Genomic DNA, 17807 nt, shown 5'->3' with positions numbered 1-17807 from the left:
AAGAGCAATCTGAATGTATAAAAGGACAGAAACCTCTCTTCACAGATTTTCAATGAAAATGACCAAACAAACCAGTAGATAGTATAATATCTTCAAGCCTTTACCTTGCAGGGTAATCTTTTCCATATGCCACTCTAATTTGCCCCATACTCCTTCTGAGGATGACAAAGGCAGACTGACCACAGTCATGCACTGGGTTCCACCAAAGGGCAGACAACTCAAGAGACTGTAATTAAACTACACATGTCTAACTTTCTCCTTTACATGCTCTGAGGTTCCCCCCCAGAAAGGACCTCCAGATGATCTTAAGTGAGTAGATTAGTCCCAAAATTACAAGCTGTTCATTCTGTCAGGAATTGTTTTTGTCTTGGAGTTGTGTATTTTGTTACTTTTGGGTTTTGGAGGGAAAAGAAAATGTCACATTTTATTAAGTGACAGAAAGCATACTTTGAAAAGACAAACCCATAGGATTTGGCATTGTAACATGTGAAGTCATGAACACATTCACCCTAAGTCATGTCAGTTATGATACAAACTGGACTCACATCAGCAGAGGCTAATCCACCAAGTTTCTCTGCATACTGATGAAGAAAAATTTACCAAAATAAGGAAAAAATAAAAAAAGAGGCACACTTCTAATTTTCTATTAACATCTCAACTTTTTTTTTTGCTAGAACTGTCATGACTGTGCTCTCAAAAACTGAATCATACTCCTTTTCCTTGCTAAACACAGGATACCTTTTTCTCTGCTACAGATTGAGGCTCTTAATCTCATTTGCAGTCAGACAAAATTTCCATTTATTTAATGTAGTTGTCTTTTTGCAGAATCCTTTCCATACTTCCCTGACCTAGGTCAGTTTGCACCATCCTGTGCAATTCTCTCACTTGCTAAACCTCCTTTCCTTATTATTTCCATATTGTATCTATTCCACACCCATCTCTTGGGGAGCATTTTGTTGCTGGTTTTTAAACCCAGAATGATACCTCATCTTCTCTTGGAGCCTTGTACTTCTCTGAAAAGCAGAGCTTTGTCTGAAAATTCAAAAAAAGTTCTGCATGGCTTCCTCAGTTCTCATTTTCCTGCAATTAGCCCTTTAAAGCCAACACATCAGTCTGCCTTCCCATTACTATTCAGCACCTCTAGAATTATTTCAGTAATTATCTAGCTTCTTCTAATGACTTACATAAGTGTTTGCTTGTTAGGAATTGCTTAGAGATGATTCTTCCTTTGCCACTCATTAAGGCTGGAGAACTTGCTACTCTCTGGAGGAAAAGAGTGAGCATCTGCCTTAATGCAAGGGATGCTGGCTGGTAGATGCATGTCTCTTGGGATGTATTAAGAGCTTCTTCAACACAATGAACAGGTCAGTGTAAAATAATCACACCAAACACACAGACATGCAAAAATTGCTTTAAAACATCTCTGCTAGCCACAGCACCATCTTCAAGAAACAGCTTGCAGCAGCAGCTCCATAATGTTTTTTTAATTTGTAAATACCAGAACAGTAAAATATCTCTGAAAGTGAATTTTTAATTTTTGCATTTCAAGCAACTTAAAGAACTAGGAAGATTTCAGAGTAATAATTCATGCAATCATCTGATTTCAACATTTTCTCCCTACTTCAATCTTCCAGAATCACAAGAAAATAAAGAGGAAAAATACAGCTAGACACCAACTCCAGGAGAATAATGCCAAACTGCTCAGGTTTATGTAAACAAGTTACTACAATATGGATGGTCTCTCATAGCACAATCACAATGAAGCTGCTGTCATGTGACTGTATTTTCAAAATATACACTTTCATCATACTGACATCTATAGTGCCAAATACTCTGAAAAGAAGTAATTTCAAAGCAGTTTCTGAAACTCTTTTAGAATTGTTTATTTCTACTGACAGATAAGAAATTTGAACTAGTTAATGAAGAGGCAGAAAAGTTCAAAGTAACCATAGATAGCTCATAATTTAATATACATTATTAACTGTTGCCAGCACTGTGTGCACTGTGCACGTTTGTGTGTAAAAGAAAGTATGGTGCATGCTTTTGTTCTCTTCCATCTCTTCTGTTATTAAAAAGAAAAATAAAAAGAGAGAGAAAAAGTGACAGAGGAAGGAGCTGCTCATTAAAATTATTCTGAACACTGGAATTGCAAGAGTAGTGGACAGAATTTGGCTCAAAATACATTCTCTTTTTTTTTTTTTTAATTAATATAATTCAAGAAGATAATAGTGGGCAAAGGATTTTGTATCAATTTTATTAATGACATAGCTGCAGGGATAGAGTGTGCCCTCAGCAAATTTGCAGATGACACCAAGTTCAGTGGTGCTTTTGACATACCTGAAGGTCAGGATGTCATCCAGAGGGACCTGAACAAGTTTGAGAAGTGAGCCTATGGAAATCTCATGAGATTTAACAAGACCAGGAACAAGGTGCTGCACCTGGGTCAGGACACTCCCAGTATCAACACAGGCTGGGGAATGAACAGATCAAGAGCAGCCCTGCTTGAAGACTGGGGGGTGCTGGTGGGTGGGAAGCTGGACATGACCCAGCCATGGACACTCCCAGACCAGAAAGCCAAACGTGTTCTGGGCTGCATCCAAAGCAGCGTGGCCAGAAGGGGAGGGGATACTGTTCCTGTGATCCGCTCTGGTGAGACCCCACCTGGAACCCTGCATCCAGTTTTGGGGTCCCAGCACAGGGAGGACACGGACCTGTTAGACTGAGTCCAGAGGAGATGTTTAGAGAGATGTAGCTTTTCCTATAGGAAAAGTCAAGGGAATTGGGATTGTTCGGCTGGGAAGAGAGAAGGCTGCAGGGTGACCAAATTGCAGCCTACGAGGACCTGAAGGAAGCCTTCAAGAAAGATAGAGGGATGTTTTACAAGACCATGTAGAGACAGGAGGAGGAGGAATGAATTAAAACTGAGAGAGAGTAGATTTAGATTACATATTAGGAAGAAATCCTTGTTGCCAGGGAAGGTGTGGATGCCCCATCCCTGGAAGTGTTTAAGGTCAGGCTGGATGGAGCTTTGAGCAACCTGGTCTAGGGAAAACGCCCCTGTCCATGGCAGGGAGTGTGCAACTAGATGCTTTTAAGGTCCTTTCCAAGCCATTATATGATTATGATTCTAGTGAGGTATAAATCACTACATTAGAAATCAGGATTCTTTTCTCCAAACTATCACTCCTTAGCAGAAAAAGCACAAGAATGTGGGAGGGGCCCCTGAGCTGCCATGGGAAGCTACACAAGTATAAGAGGACTTGTCCATCAGATGCTGTACCCTCCCTGGTACATGTCAATCAACAGCTGTTATACTCCCCTGTTCTAAAAGGTTCATTGTTCTCGTTACCCCTATTGGTTCTTTCTGTAAAACCACTCTTTTCCCCTTTCTCCATTGGTTCCGTGTACATTACTCCATCCTTGTTCCTCCCCTTGGCCTTTCTCCTATTTGCTCGTTTGTACCCCAACCACTCCTACCCCCTCCACTGTTAAATATCCTAGCCCTGCCTTCCCTCGGGGCTCTCAGAGTCTGCTTCCTTTCTGAGTGGTTGTCTCCCTGCACCTCTCCTACCTCCCTCGCCCTCTGCCTCTCCTACAATAAACCCTTGTGGAACACAGCAGCCTGAGCATCCTCCTGTTTCTCTGGTTGAGCTATCCATAACTATCTGGGCACCTGCGGATTAGCCAGTTGTGGGCCACCCTGCTGGACCGGATCCCAGGGCAGCCTATACAAGAACTTAATCTTCTGAACAACTTACAAAAAGAATTTTAATATTTGATTCCAAGAAGAAATAACAAAGTGATGAAATTCAACACTTCTATAGATCAGCAACGGAGACTCCATTTGTAAATTCCACCATTTGTACATTTGTAAACTCCACCTTTTGTTTTAAACTCAGAAAACTAGTAATAGGCCGGCACTCTTCTGAAACAAGTTTGTATTTAAACATTCAGGCAATATCCTTTTGCTGGATTAAAAAAAACATCTGGATGATAACAAAATGTCACAATTCTCTAAACAGCTTTGAGGGGGGCCAGCCTTAAAACGAATACTTCCTTTTTACCCCACATCCACAAAACAGATGTTCAATCTTCAGGCAGAATAAGCCACCATAAAATACAATAATCTGGAAATGCTGAAGCCAAGGAAGTTCATAATTAAGCATGCCAAACCCCAAATCGCAAATTAAAGAGGCACCACCTCAATAAAGACCTACATGCACCATGACCAATGATACACAAACAGGAGTTTAATTTAGTTTATCTGAAATAGAAATTTGCCAACTATTACCCCCACTCACTCAATACATTTAAGACTGTAAGGCAATAGCTTAACATGGTTCAGGCTACCACTAATGCAGACACAGGAACTATTTATCAATCCCTCAAACCACAAATAACAGTCATGCTCCTTCAGAAATATTTATGCATTGGTTCAACTGACTGTTCAGAAACATCTGCATGGATTCATCTGACTGTTCTCCAGACACTTTCTGCAGTGCTGTATTTTGCAAAGTTAACCTGAAGTGTGAAACAACTTAGAATTAACAAGTCACTGCTCTTTCCCAAGGCCACAAACAAACTTATCAGACAGACAGCAGTGACCCAGAAATAAGATCTTACCTTTGATCTTGTCAAAATGGAGGGGAGCAAACCCAGTAGCTCAAGACAACAAAAATCCTGATGTTGACAAATGAAAGGGAATTACTTCTTGTCCATCATGCAAGTATCTGATGTGCTCAGAACAATACACTCAGAATTTGTGAATCCCTGCTGTAAAATTGGACTGGTTACTAGTTTCTTGGCAGAGGTCAACAGGGCTTCTTAGTCCTCACAGTCTGCATCATGGCCCCTTCTGTTTACAGTATGCCAACTCAACTGTTTGGACTCTTTGCGGAATAGTTTTAATGGATGATCAAGAAGTAACACACTCTGCAAAATACCCTGAGAGTAAGCAGCAGGCTCTGTCAGGGATGCTTAGTAGAGAACCGCAGCAGAGTACTGGCTTTTGGCCTTGGGTAGCTTATGCTGGTCATTCTATGAATTCAAGATTTATAAATGCAAAGCAATACTGAAATATGCCCTTAAATGAGAGATATGAAGAAAACACCAAGATTTCATCACCTTTCCCTCTGACCCTTCCCCTTTCAACTATCAAGTGAAGTTTAAAGCAACTTAGGCTGCTGCTTATCTGAACAAGAAGGTAAATACAGAGCATTAGCTCACAGCTTGACTAATTCACTTTAAGAATTGACTTGGATTAACTCTGAGTTGTGTTTAGCAGACAGGCTCTTAATGCATGCAAGAGGTCACATGAATTAAGTAGGCTGTTGTAAGTTCACACCATACTTCAGTAATTATTCAGCTTCTCTGACTAGGTCCTCAATATATACAATGCCCAACAGAAACAACAAATATTCAAACAGAATATTTGAGAGATGCCACAAATTCAAGTGAAAACAGAAAGCCAGGAGGCAGAATGGAGTTGATATAACAGCAGAACAAAATCAAAAAAACTCCACCCTATATGATGACAGAAAGGCTAGTGTCCAAGCACTATCTAGTCTGTCTCACCATTTTTAAACTCCTTTTGCATATCTTTTAAGGATTAAGAAAGGCAAAAAAAACAATCCTACTGGACAAAAGCACAACTCAGTATCAATGGATTATTTGTAAAGAAAAAAGAAAACAAGAACTAACTAGCAGTTTGCCTCCAGCTCTTCTGTTGGAACTTGGTGCACATGAGCATGGGTACAGACTTTAAAGGCATACACAATTCAAAGTCTCCTTCAGACAGTTTTGTAACAAAAGCATAAGCCATAAAGCATTACTTGGGAACCACTAAGACATTTTTTGTGACCGCACAAATAAACTAAGAAGTTCAAGGGATCCAGGCCACAAAAGGAGAATGTACTGAAATCCGCCCACAAACCAGACTTTTTAGGCATCCCACAATTGCACACACCAGCTGTGTCTATGACACCAAAGCTTGAGGCCCATGCACAGCTATTCTCATCCCTGACACAGCCCACTTAGGCATGCTGGGTCTGATTTTCAGCCTCCCACTACTGAGTGGCTTCTCTTAAGTAACCAACCTCATACTCCCCTCCCAGGAGATCCTCCCTGGAGTACTGCATCCAGCTCTGGATCTCTGAACAGAAGAAAGAGCAAGTGCAGAGAGTGCCATAGAAATGATCAGAAGGCTGAGGCAGCTCTCTTACGAAGACAGGCTGAGAGAGTGGGGTTGTTCAGACTGGAGAAGTCAAGGTTCTGGGAAGGCCTTATAGCACCTTTCAATATCTAAAGAGGGCATATAAAAAAAGCTGAAAGGCATATGTGTATGTAGTGATAGGACAGGGGGTAATTGACCAGAAAGATGGTATATATTGATTAATATTAGGAATAAATTATTTAGTGTGAGAGTAATGAGACACTGGAACAGGTTGCCCAGAGAAGCTGTGGATACCTCAATCCCTGGAACTCTTCAAGGTTATGCTGCACAGCACTTTGAGCAACCTGGTCTAGTGGAAAGTGTTTCTGTCTGTGGTAGGGACTTGGGACCTAGCTGATCCTTTGGGTCCCTTCCAACCCAAATCAGTCTATAATTCTATACAAAAAAGCACTATGGCATGCTGGCAGAACTGACAGTGTTTTGGAATAACCCAACGCCTACTACTTGGTCAGCTGCTGCCTTCAGTCTTACAGCAGCCTTCCTCACAAGAATACTCCACTTAACCCAATGTGCAACACTGCCAGGCGAGAAGGAAGAGTAAAGCACCACAACTTACCAAATCCTCAACATTTCCCACTGCAGCAATACTGGCACCCCCCCTCTAGTGGAGACACAGCTTATACAAGCAGATGACACTTGCAGGGTCTTGGGAGGAAAGTTAATCAAACCACAAGGGGAACGGTCAGAGGAATATACAGAGCACAGAATGACTTCTGGTGCAATTGCAAGAGGCAGATGCATGGCAAGTGCACATTCGGGTTTCCTACCAACTAAGAAATGTCACCTCATCTTGGGAGCTCCAAGAAAAGTCAGTATTTCCACCCCACCCCCCTCCCCCTTGACGCACAAAGGAGCAGGGTGTGGCTTCTTTGCCAAAACTGTTCCTATATTTTTGTGCCACTTTCTGAGGGAAAAACTAACTGTTTTCAGTTACTTTTACCAAATTATACCGAAGACCCCCACACAGATCCCCTCCTAATATTCATAGCATATTAGGAACAATTTAGAAAGAAGAACTGAAAAGGCTGTAAACAAGTCTCTCAAACAGAAACTGGTCATAAAAATCTGTGCAACTGATGGCAAGAAACTTTGTGGAAGAGATGTTGGGGAAGGAAATATGCAGGATCATGGCATAAGCCTTTGCTCAGGCATATTATTTTTAAGACATTTATGTTTTCTGCAATCATGTAATTCCCTCCTGTCATCAGATTGTCATCAGCTTGCATATCTCCCCCTGACTTTTTTTCCTCTAGGCTGAACCTTCTAGGATGCTTTTGCATGTGAAACTTAAGCAATCCAAGGTAGGAGACAGAAACACACTGTACTTCTTGGAAAAGCAGGCATTAACCTATGGTACTCCTATCAACTGTTTGCAAAATTGAATAATTCTAAAGACACATTTTTAGTCCATTCATTAATACCAGGATTGTTCTGATTACAGTAATACCCTGAAGTCTCAGCCAGTTTCCAGTCCCACTAGCATGGGCTTTTGAAATAGGACACTGTAACTACTGTAAACAAGAAGCTAAAAGACATGGGAAGCAAATACTAATTCAGAAAAGTCTTCTTTTGTTTGCAAGGCTTTTGGACAGGGAAATACACTGCTCTAAGGTAAAGTTTTTAGTACTTCCATCAAAATATTTAGGAGGAGCAAAACAATCCTGTAATGTTGCTAGCTACATTGGGACAACTCTCAAAGCCCTTTGCAGAAACCATGCCCAGGGCAGCTCAAAGATACCTGGCTCATTTCCACAGAATTGCTCTCCACATATGACACATTTTTGGGAGGAACAGAAAGGGAAAGGAAAGACAGAAAGACCAATAAACTCGATAGACATTTATAACGGTATCTTTCAAGTATAAGTCACATTCAGGATGATACTCCTTGACTGCTAGGTACCTATCCACACATCCATTTCCCTGAAGTTGTTTGTCCCACTGCAGTATCTCAGGAAAACAATTTGTGAATTCCATTTCCTTGGCAAGAGGAATGAAGAGGCAATGACCTATTGATGCACTGGACTTGTGTCTGCAGGAATGTAACAACAAATAGGGAGACACGTAGATAGAAACAGCTGAAAATCCCAATGAATTCTTCACTGAAAGCACAGGCTTTGCTCCTCAAGCAAATCTAATGCTTATGTGGGTGATTAACATCTGCTCAAACACCACTCCTAGTATATCCCAGTGTCACTGTGACGCACAGGTCATCATGCTCTTACAAGCTGGGGGGTTCATCCTGACAAGACAGAAATTCCTGGAGACATTCTCAGATGGACGCAGGGAATGTTCAGGCTATTCTCCTGTACTAATACTTCGCCAGTACAACACACAAGACTTTACCAGGCTGTGTACACATTTGCAAAGACATCTTCCAAGTGCAATAGTCACTGACACGCAACACAGTAGTAATACAGACCTTACTGCATTTTACTCTCCTTTGGGATTGACAAGCTTATCATTATCAGTCTGAATTTATACTTCTCTAACATTCCCCTACCAATTTCCCAAACGCTTTTTACTTCAATAATTAGTTTTATATATTCAAAGTTAGCATGCAACTACAGAAACATGCCACAAAGTTTACTCTGATAAGCACAACCTTAGGCAAAGTAGCCAAATTTCCCCTTTACATCCTACATTACAGCTTCACTACCTCATGAAACACTTTCCAGTGCAACTCATAAGAGGACTGTACATATCTTGTAAAACTACTGATCCAGTCTCTACAGACAATCACTGAAAACACACTTGTCACAACAGACATTGAAACAACAATTCAATTATGCACAAGAGTGCACAAATTACTTATATTAGCTGGAGTATCAATGAAAGAGCTCAGAAGTGTCCAGACAGAATATCAAGCACACATACACACTGCCACCCTTTGCTGCTTCACATCTGGTTACAAGTAACTGCAAAAATGGTTAGTAACACAACCATGAAACCTTGAAAGCTCCAGGACTCAAGAAGCGACACCACTGCAGTAAGAGATTGTAAAAAACACAGTAACCACAAGAAAACAGATCCCATCAAGACAGTCAGTGAGCACCTAATGCAGGCTCACAAACAAACAAACAAACAAAAAAAAAATACTGACCATAATAATGATAATGACCACCACAGTCCCTCCCAGTGCAAGGCAACACCTAGAAGCAAGGTGACCTTTTCCTGAAACTGTCATTGGCTTGAGGTACCAACCTGCAGTCCTCCTCTGAGGTCTCCTGCCACCAGCCATCCAACTGGCAGGAGCTGCAGCTGGTGCCACACTGACAATTTGCTTGTCCTTGATCCAAAGCAGCAGGAGGGTAGGGGTGCTCACCACCCACTGGGCTTCTGTGTTGTGAGCTGAAGGGACAGTGACTGTTGCACTGGTGGCACCCCCAGAACCTTCCACCCCTCCTTCAGCCCTTGCACCTCACTTGACACCAGCAAAGCTGATTCAGAATGGAGCAGCAAACAAACTTGAGTTTTCTTCTGCACAAACACCCTGGCTATGGACACCCACATCCTGGCTGGGTGAGGCACACTGTCCTCTGTCCTTCAGACACTGCAGCTATAAAATGCCACCCCATTTCCCTTGATCTGACAACCACTACAGGTCAAAAACAGACTGCACTATCAAAGACTAAATATTTAGTGAAATCCAGTGTCTACAGTCCCTTTATCAAAACCCCTTCACAGCAGACAAAATAACACTTGCCACACTTGAAAGCTATGTAGCTATGAAAGCTTGAGAATTTATCAGTCTTTCTCCTTTCCTACAAACACCAACCTGAAGTATTACCACCTTAAAAACAGGTATGACCTGTACAGCATCTCTCTTCTCTGCTTGGATTCCAGTAAGTCTTTGCTAGAGTTCATGTTCTGCTATTAAATAATCACCCACTTACTCAAAGAAGATACAAATTTCTCTATGTTGTAAACATTCAATATTCATCCAACATTTATTGCTGTAGCTAACTTCTTCTTAATAAAAAATGGATACTACTTTAGCTATATTTTTCCACCCAGGGTGAAAATAATCATCCTCAAATGGCAAAAAAAAAACTTCTAAGAAAAAACTTCTGTTCCCATTAATAATGTACCAGCACCATTTCATATCTGCCGTACACACTCTAAAAATATGGGAGGAGGGAGGGAAAGGGGCATTTCCTTTGCCAGATTTTTACCCTTCTTACAATCTCCAGCATTCTGTACAGAAACATCTTGCCTTTGATGTCAATCCAATGCTTTCAGGCTTGCTCCTGCAAGCACTGCAATATGCAATACGTTTTCTAGCTGGCAAAGAAATGGATGCACTGCATTAAGTGCCTGTGAAATCCATTCCTACCCCAAAGTCACTGTGACATGTAAACTCCTACAGAAAAGCCAGAATGGTCTGTAATATGGCAACATGAGGCCTGCACCAAACTGAGAATTATCATACATGACTATCAAACTCATAGACATTTTTTTCAGGAGTTTCAAAAATCCACTTCAGGAGGTGTTGGCCTCTTAGTCACAAGAGAAGCAAAACCAGAAAGATAATATTGGTCTCTCATATTTATCACCTTTGTATTTTTGAAAAGAAAATGAGAGGACCTCTAAATTTTATCTAGAGTATATCACATGGAAGCCAAAAAAAAAAGCCGTTCCAATGCCTTTCAAGTTAACAGTTTGCACAAAAGTCTACATATAGTTCTCTGCAATACGTATCTGTACTCCCAAAATATTTTTCCTTCTAAAAGTGATCCTGCCTCCTCACTTTTGCAACTGAAGGCATTTCTTGTGCCATTGATCAACACCTACATCATTTCAGCAGCAGACCACACTACAATGTATGAGTGGGAAACAGTAAGGCACAATGCTTTGCTCCTGTTTCCCCAGCAGCCAGGCCATTATCCATCACAATGTCCACCAAAACAAATCTTCAAGGCACTTGGAAAGCAAAACACTTTACACACCCCAGGCTAGAACTTGTCCAGGCTATTATCCTAGGAGTGGCTTGAGGAGGAGGGATGTGGTTCTCTCTCTCCGGCTGTGCTGCTGCCAGGGGTGGGCATGCCTTACCCAGACTCCTTGAACCACAGCAGCCCCACAAGTCTGTGGCTGTTTTTGCCTGCCAGAAGCAAAGGGAGAAGATTCACTTTCTTTTTAAGAAGAAATACTTCTTTACTTCTGGGGTAAAGGCACCAGTGCTCCACTCTTTATGTGCACTAACCTAACTGCCTGTATCGGGGTATCAAGACAGTATCTGGGTCAAGAAGGACCCAGATCCAGCAGGAAATCAGGACAGAACCCAAAAAAACATGGTCCACAAACTATTCCAGGCTGTGCCTATCAGAAAATTCTGGTCACTTTGCACTAATCCAAGCTAGGCTATTGTTCCTCTATAGAGAAATGCAATGCCTTAACCACCTCAAAATTGTTTGTCAAGAGCTTATAAGAGAAATGCCATGGTCATGGAGTTGCATGTGAGATGGGGACACACATATATTACCCAAACCAGCACCAGTACTTAGGCTTTTTTCTTTTCTGGTGCTCAATTTGCATAAATAGAAACATTATTTCAACAATTAGAGACACCAGTCATTAAAAAATGAAAACTGATCCTAGAGTACAACCTTCATCCAAACAATTACCAAGATTTTGCAAGCCAGGTGTGTTGTTAATCAGCTTGGGAGTATGGAAAGTGTGTCAGGCAGTCAAGAAACACCAATGGAGGAGTGAAGGAGAGGTCTGGGTACACAAAGACAGGCACTTCTCAGAATTCTCCCCTACTTTCAACAAAAACCTAACCAAGGTACTAGACATTCAGAGGTTCACTGTCATATATACCAATATATCAATGAAAGTGCAAGATCGCACAGGCAATACTTCTACATATTTCAAAGAAACTAAGCTTGAAATATAAATGAAGAAAACCAAAATTCAAGTTCCCTGACATGTAAGTAGAACAGCAGCTCTCATTTCCTTGACAGAACTTTCTTCTGCCCTGGGAATAATTTTGTATTTCTGTCAAAGCAACCCATCAGCCTTGCACCCGATCCAAAGTCATTCAGTGCCAATATAGGTTTTGCCATTGACATTTATGGGCCATGGATGAAACCTTAAGCTTCTGCTTTAGCTGTGAAGAAAAACACATGGGGGAAAACATGAAGTGTGTAAGTTCAGCCCTAATGCAGCACTGCTGAGGAGTGCCACATCTCTACAGTAACACCTTGTGACACCTGGAAAAGTCAAAAACACATCAGATGCTATATAACCACTGCCAGTTGAAGCCATTACTGCCTCAAGTCCCTCATGATCATTTCTGGAAAGCAGTGTTCTCCTTTCAAATTACCAGAACTCCTAAGGCAACAAATGAGGACCATACCTAAATGGAAGCAATCTTAAAGAAAATGACATGAGAAGATGGAAAAAGACACACTTTATTTTCTTAAAAGTTGGTTTTCTTTTCACTCTACTAAACTGATAGAAAAAATAATACAGCCCATTGTGAAAGATGAACCAGTGAAATGCACAACATATAAAGAACTAATCCAATAACTAAAGATGCTGGAGGGATAAAATATTGGTTGCTCTATTCTTCTTTCAGTAAAACAGTTGTATGCATCTTTCCCCTGGCATTATGTGTAGCAGGAGCTCTTCAAATATCCCATTTAGATGGATTTAAGCTGAATTTAAGTGTCCCTTAAATTACATGCACTTTCTTTCTGAAAGGGGGGAAATTGCACTTACGTAGCAAATTCTAATTTTGTGAGGGAAACAACAGTGAAAAGGACAACTACCACACAGTACTGGTTACCACTCTCAAATTCTTCCACATATCCTTGAGCATTACTAAGACTGTAAGCGATATCCTGTGAAGAGATCCCCACTCAGCCCTGATGGCAAAAGAGCTGCATTCAATTTTCTCTGCATCAATGTGATAAAAACGCCAGATACACAGCAACAGTGCTCAGTAAGTGCTGGCAGGTCACCACCTAGAGGTGCTCAAAGCCAGCTCTTCTGACATCTGGAGAAGGCAGTTCACCTCTGAGAGTGCTCAAACTGCTGGGTATTCAAAGGGAAGATGGTCGTGGTCTTCCAAAGGAATAAAGTGATCAGAAGAATTATTTGCCTTTTGATTTAAACCTCTGAATATGAGACAAGGCAAGCTCAATATGGATAGGTCACTGAAAACCAGCTAACTATCCATTAACATGTTATTAAGGGCTCATCACAGTGATATCAAAGCGAATCCCATGTAAGTACAAAGCAGAGCAAAACACTTTCTTCAACAACCTCTCCTGGATTCCCCGAAGACTTTAACTGTGTGACACTATAAGACCAAGATAAAGATAGATATTTATTTTTTCCTGTTTTTAAGCAGAGAAGGAATTATATTTTAGTTACAGTCTTCCATGAAAACCACAAGACCATAAAGTATTTTTGTCACAGTGATAAGATTGTCTGTTACTCACACATGGAGTTCACATATTAAAGCTGGGTACACAGTGTAGCATTACTTTAATTTTGCATTTTCCATGTGTTTTATCTCAAAAGCTGTTTAACCTTTTGACCCTCAATATTTGTTTTGAAGAGCAAAGGAACAGAAAGCAGACACCAGCCAATGTTTTCCTCTCTTCAACCAGCACCACTACTGCTAAGTTCTCAGAACAAGGTTTATAGCAGCCAAGGGTCTAACTACTGCGATCTGTAATGGAGAGTGATAAAGATAGCACTTGATCATGCAGCAGTGCTTTAGTATTCCTAAATAACATTTCCTTGGTTATTTGCTGTACAAAAAAGAAAACAACCACCATTCATGTACAACTGCACAGGATGAGACAGTGTCAATCTATTCTGGAGCAAAACAGCATTTAATTTTATTTGGTTAATGTTTAATAAAAACAATAGTAAAACACAGGCCTATCAAGTTGCTTTGTAAGTCTGAGCCCATATCAGTTAAGGAAAAACATGCGGCACGCCTATAGCCAGTAATAGCAAGCTGCAGGGCAGAGCTTCACTGACGCCTGTGCGCACAGAGTATTGCTTCAGTCCACTGCTGAAATTGCCAGAAATATTATTTTAGTACTGCAGTATAGCCCATCCTCGCACAAGAGTAACAGGCTGCACAACACACAGCCCTGGCCACCAAATGGAAACACGACTCCCAGACCTGAGAGTAATTCATTTTAGACCAAATGGTACAACACACCAAACCTGAACTAGCATGCAAAAACTTTCTTTGAAAAGATAAGAGTTGCAGCAGTTCTTACCAGCAAAAAGATTGCAGCTACCCCAATTCCCCCACACTTTGAGAGCACAAGCTGCCTACAGAGTTTCCCCCAAGTTACTTTACCTTGAAACTTAAAAAAAAAAAACAAAAAAAAAACACAAAAAAAAAACCAAGCAAACAACAACAATTAAAAAACAAACAAACAAAAAAACACACCACAGAAAACTAACCCAAACCTGGAGCAAATAAGGATGGGAAAAAAAGGGAATTTAGGCAGCTTCTAACATTCACAGACAACTGAAATCATAAAGGTGTGAGCTTGTTTCACAGAGATATCTCCAAGAAAATTAAATTTAGACATTCCAACATTTTTGTGAAAATGAAAATTTTTCACATATTTCCATAGGAAGCAGTTTTTTGGGGTGGTTCCCACTGTGGAGCTATTTTAAAAGAACATAGGAAAATAAATGAGAGGAAGAAACTTGGTCCCTCTGGTTCCACCTCTGTCTTCTCACTTCAGTTTGCTAACGGCTTTTGTCCTTTAGCTTCCCTCCTGCTCCCCCCCGTTCCCGGTCTTTCTCTAATAAATCACACCCTTATGCTTGTCATTAATTTTCTCCCTGTCCTTTACCTTTGTAAACACCACGGATACACCGACACTGCTCCCATCGGACTTGAGCAGGCTCTTCGTCCGAAGGACTGAGGAAGTCAGGAGAGAGAGGTGGCAACCATTTTTTATCTAGGACTTTTTCCCCTGTCTTAATTTGGTATAAATAAATCCAAAGAGATTTCGGGGTGGAGGGGGTGAGGAAAGGGGAAAAAAAAAAGGAAAAAAGAAAAATATGAGGGCAGATCCTAAGTAAGTCCTGTTAGTGTTCCTTAATCAAACAAGTGCCCATCAGTTATTTCAGGCCAGCCCCGGAGACGTTAGTCCAGCAAGAATAGGAGCCTGACGCGACGCCTCGAACACACTGGAGCCCATCCCGAAGGAGCCCTTCGCCGGACAGGACCCCGACAAATTGCGCCGTGGGACGTAGACCAGGTTCGGAAACACGAGAGAAACAGCCAAAGAGAGGAGGCAAAGGGCGCCGTGGACACGGAGCCCTCGGGGAATGGGAAGCGGGCACCTTCTCGCGGGCGAGAACTGTGGGACCCCCACCCCGCTCCGCCCCCCGGGCCCGCCGCGCTGCGCTTACCTGCCGGGGCTGCACGGACGCGGCTGGAGGAGCGCGGCGCCGCCGCCGCCGGCGCGCACAGAGGGAGGGAGAAGGGAGGAGGGAGGGGAGGGAGGGAGGAATGAGGGGTGGGACGGGGAGGGACGGGACAGAGTAGAGTAAAGTAGAGTAAAGCGGAGTGGGACGGGATGGGACGGGCTGGGCTGGGTTGGGTTCCCTCCGCCCCCGCTCCGCCTGCTCGCCTCCGCCGGGCGGGGCCCAGGTGTGCCCGCCCCGCCCCACGCCGCGGACCCCACGCGTGCCCGGCTTGTGGCCGCTCACTCTCCGTAAGAGAGCCTGGCCGGCCGCGGAGGCTACGTCGGGCAAGGGCATGGGGGTTCGAGCCGCGCGGTGATGGTGTGCAGGTGTTTCTGGAGCAGCCACAGTTCTCGTCCTGTGAAACTTTCGAATCTCTTGCCGACGTCGGTGTTTGGGAGCTCCAGTCATAGGAATAGTCAATTTGCAGGTTCACCGAGCACTCATCCTTGGAAAGGGACAGGGGTGGACAACAGATAGTTTTCCAGATTAGGAGAACTATTTTTTTATACAAAACCAGGTTCAAATGACTTCTTCTTCCCCACCCCCTGCCCTCCACAAGTTTTTACTGTGAAATAGTCTGATTTCATTGGATTGCTGGAGCATCTAGAGGCCACTTTTGCATGTACATGCATCAAGTAAAAAGACATGTTGCACAACACTTAGAGTTCAGTAGCTGAAATGGCTAAGCATTTCTAACCCCTGTAGTGAGATTTCTAGGGAGGTTATTTACAGCTATGCAAGCCATCAGTGCCTCCAGCAGCACAAAAGCCTATTATGAAGCACCAAGCCCACTTAAAGCACTCACATTTCTTAAGCAACCAGAAAGCAGCAGAGATAATTCCCAAGTCTGATCTTTGCTTGTGTGCCATCAACACAGTGATGACACTGTCTGCTATAGCTACTGGCAATATCTGCTGCATCACAGGTATGGTTATTAACAAAGGTTTTGGCATCAGTGAGAGCAGGTCTTGCTGTCATGGCTGGTGAGATGCTTTCTCTTTAGGAAGTTGTCACCACACAGACCTTGTTTTTGTATTCAGCATTGTAATTTTGCTCTGAGACTAGACATCAACAAGCTTAAAAGTTTTTTTAAGTACTCAGCAGGCTATTAACTTCCGAAAGTGCTGGATTTCATCTTCTACCTGTTCAAAGCAAGCTACCAAGTGTTTTCAAGAGGTGACCAAAAAGCTTGTTCTGTTACAAGCTCTAATGGAAGGTTTAGCATCTATACACTAATTAAAGTGACAGGTCTTACTAGTTTTCTCACCTATGCACAGGCCACATCTGGGCTGGACAACTGCAGTCTTGAAACAATGTGCTCAAACTGCATGTGTCCTCTCCTGATGGTAGAAAAAGGATGACATACATGAGGCACTGATTAGAGAGCAGGTCTTCAGAATGCAGAACTGATTATTCTAGTCCTGTGGCAGCATATCTGTTGTAGCTTCATAATAAACCAGATTCTACTCATCTTTTTGGGATGCAAACTGCCTGTACATGTCTCCAAAATCTGTCCTGTCCTCAGCCAGTTGCCCAGATACCACTGTAAGAACCAAGATTAACTTGAAAGCAATCAAAGCTTCAAGCAAAGGGTGATCTGACAAGATTTACATCTCTGTGGGTGAGACCTACAACCTCAGGCATGCAGGAGTCTTCTTCAGTAAGACTGTGCTTGCTGCTAAGGGCTACTACCTCTGCAAATTGGAAATCACCACTGCTTAGCATCCCTATGGTTACTCAAAAAGTACTGGTTAGGATGTCCTCTGCAGCAACTCTAGCTACTGATCCCTGAAGGAAAATAGCAGAAAATAGCATCCTGAGCTCATGGGAAAAGGCTGATCTGTGCATGAGATGGAACTATATGAAGGTAAAATGATCACAAACATTTTAAGGAAAATTATTTTTGAGTTCTCTTTCAGTAACTGATGAGAAGCAGTAAGTTTTTTTCATGTCTTTTGTTTTCTGTTAGTGACTTCAGGCATGCTTGCTCAGCCCTGAAACATTGACTTGTCATTTATTCAAGGATAATGTCATTAATTCTCAGTCAGCCACTCTTGCTTTAAATAGAAAATATAGAGAATATTCAGAAAATCTTACAAATGGGCAAATATTGAAG

At 42.1% G+C, this 17807-nt stretch overlaps 1 protein-coding gene across 7 annotated transcripts in view; it reads right to left on the bottom strand.

The window, feature by feature from the left end:
* Positions 1-15721, bottom strand: part of LPAR1 (lysophosphatidic acid receptor 1) — a 113890-nt gene extending 98169 nt beyond the window's left edge. For 6 of the 7 annotated variants that reach the window (XR_008428466.1, XR_008428467.1, XM_053931500.1 and 3 more), the window contains exon 1: positions 15635-15721. The gene's annotated coding sequence lies outside the window, so the exon portion shown is untranslated. Of the gene's footprint in view, positions 1-15069; positions 15096-15634 lie in introns of those variants that run through there. The other variant, XM_053931499.1, reaches the window with a different exon arrangement.
* Between the last annotated feature and the right edge of the window lie 2086 nt (positions 15722-17807).

The sequence above is a fragment of the Vidua chalybeata genome, chromosome Z (genome assembly GCF_026979565.1).
Source record: "Vidua chalybeata isolate OUT-0048 chromosome Z, bVidCha1 merged haplotype, whole genome shotgun sequence".
Classification (NCBI taxonomy): domain Eukaryota; kingdom Metazoa; phylum Chordata; class Aves; order Passeriformes; family Viduidae; genus Vidua; species Vidua chalybeata.
This window is presented reverse-complemented; position numbering and strand designations above follow the sequence as displayed.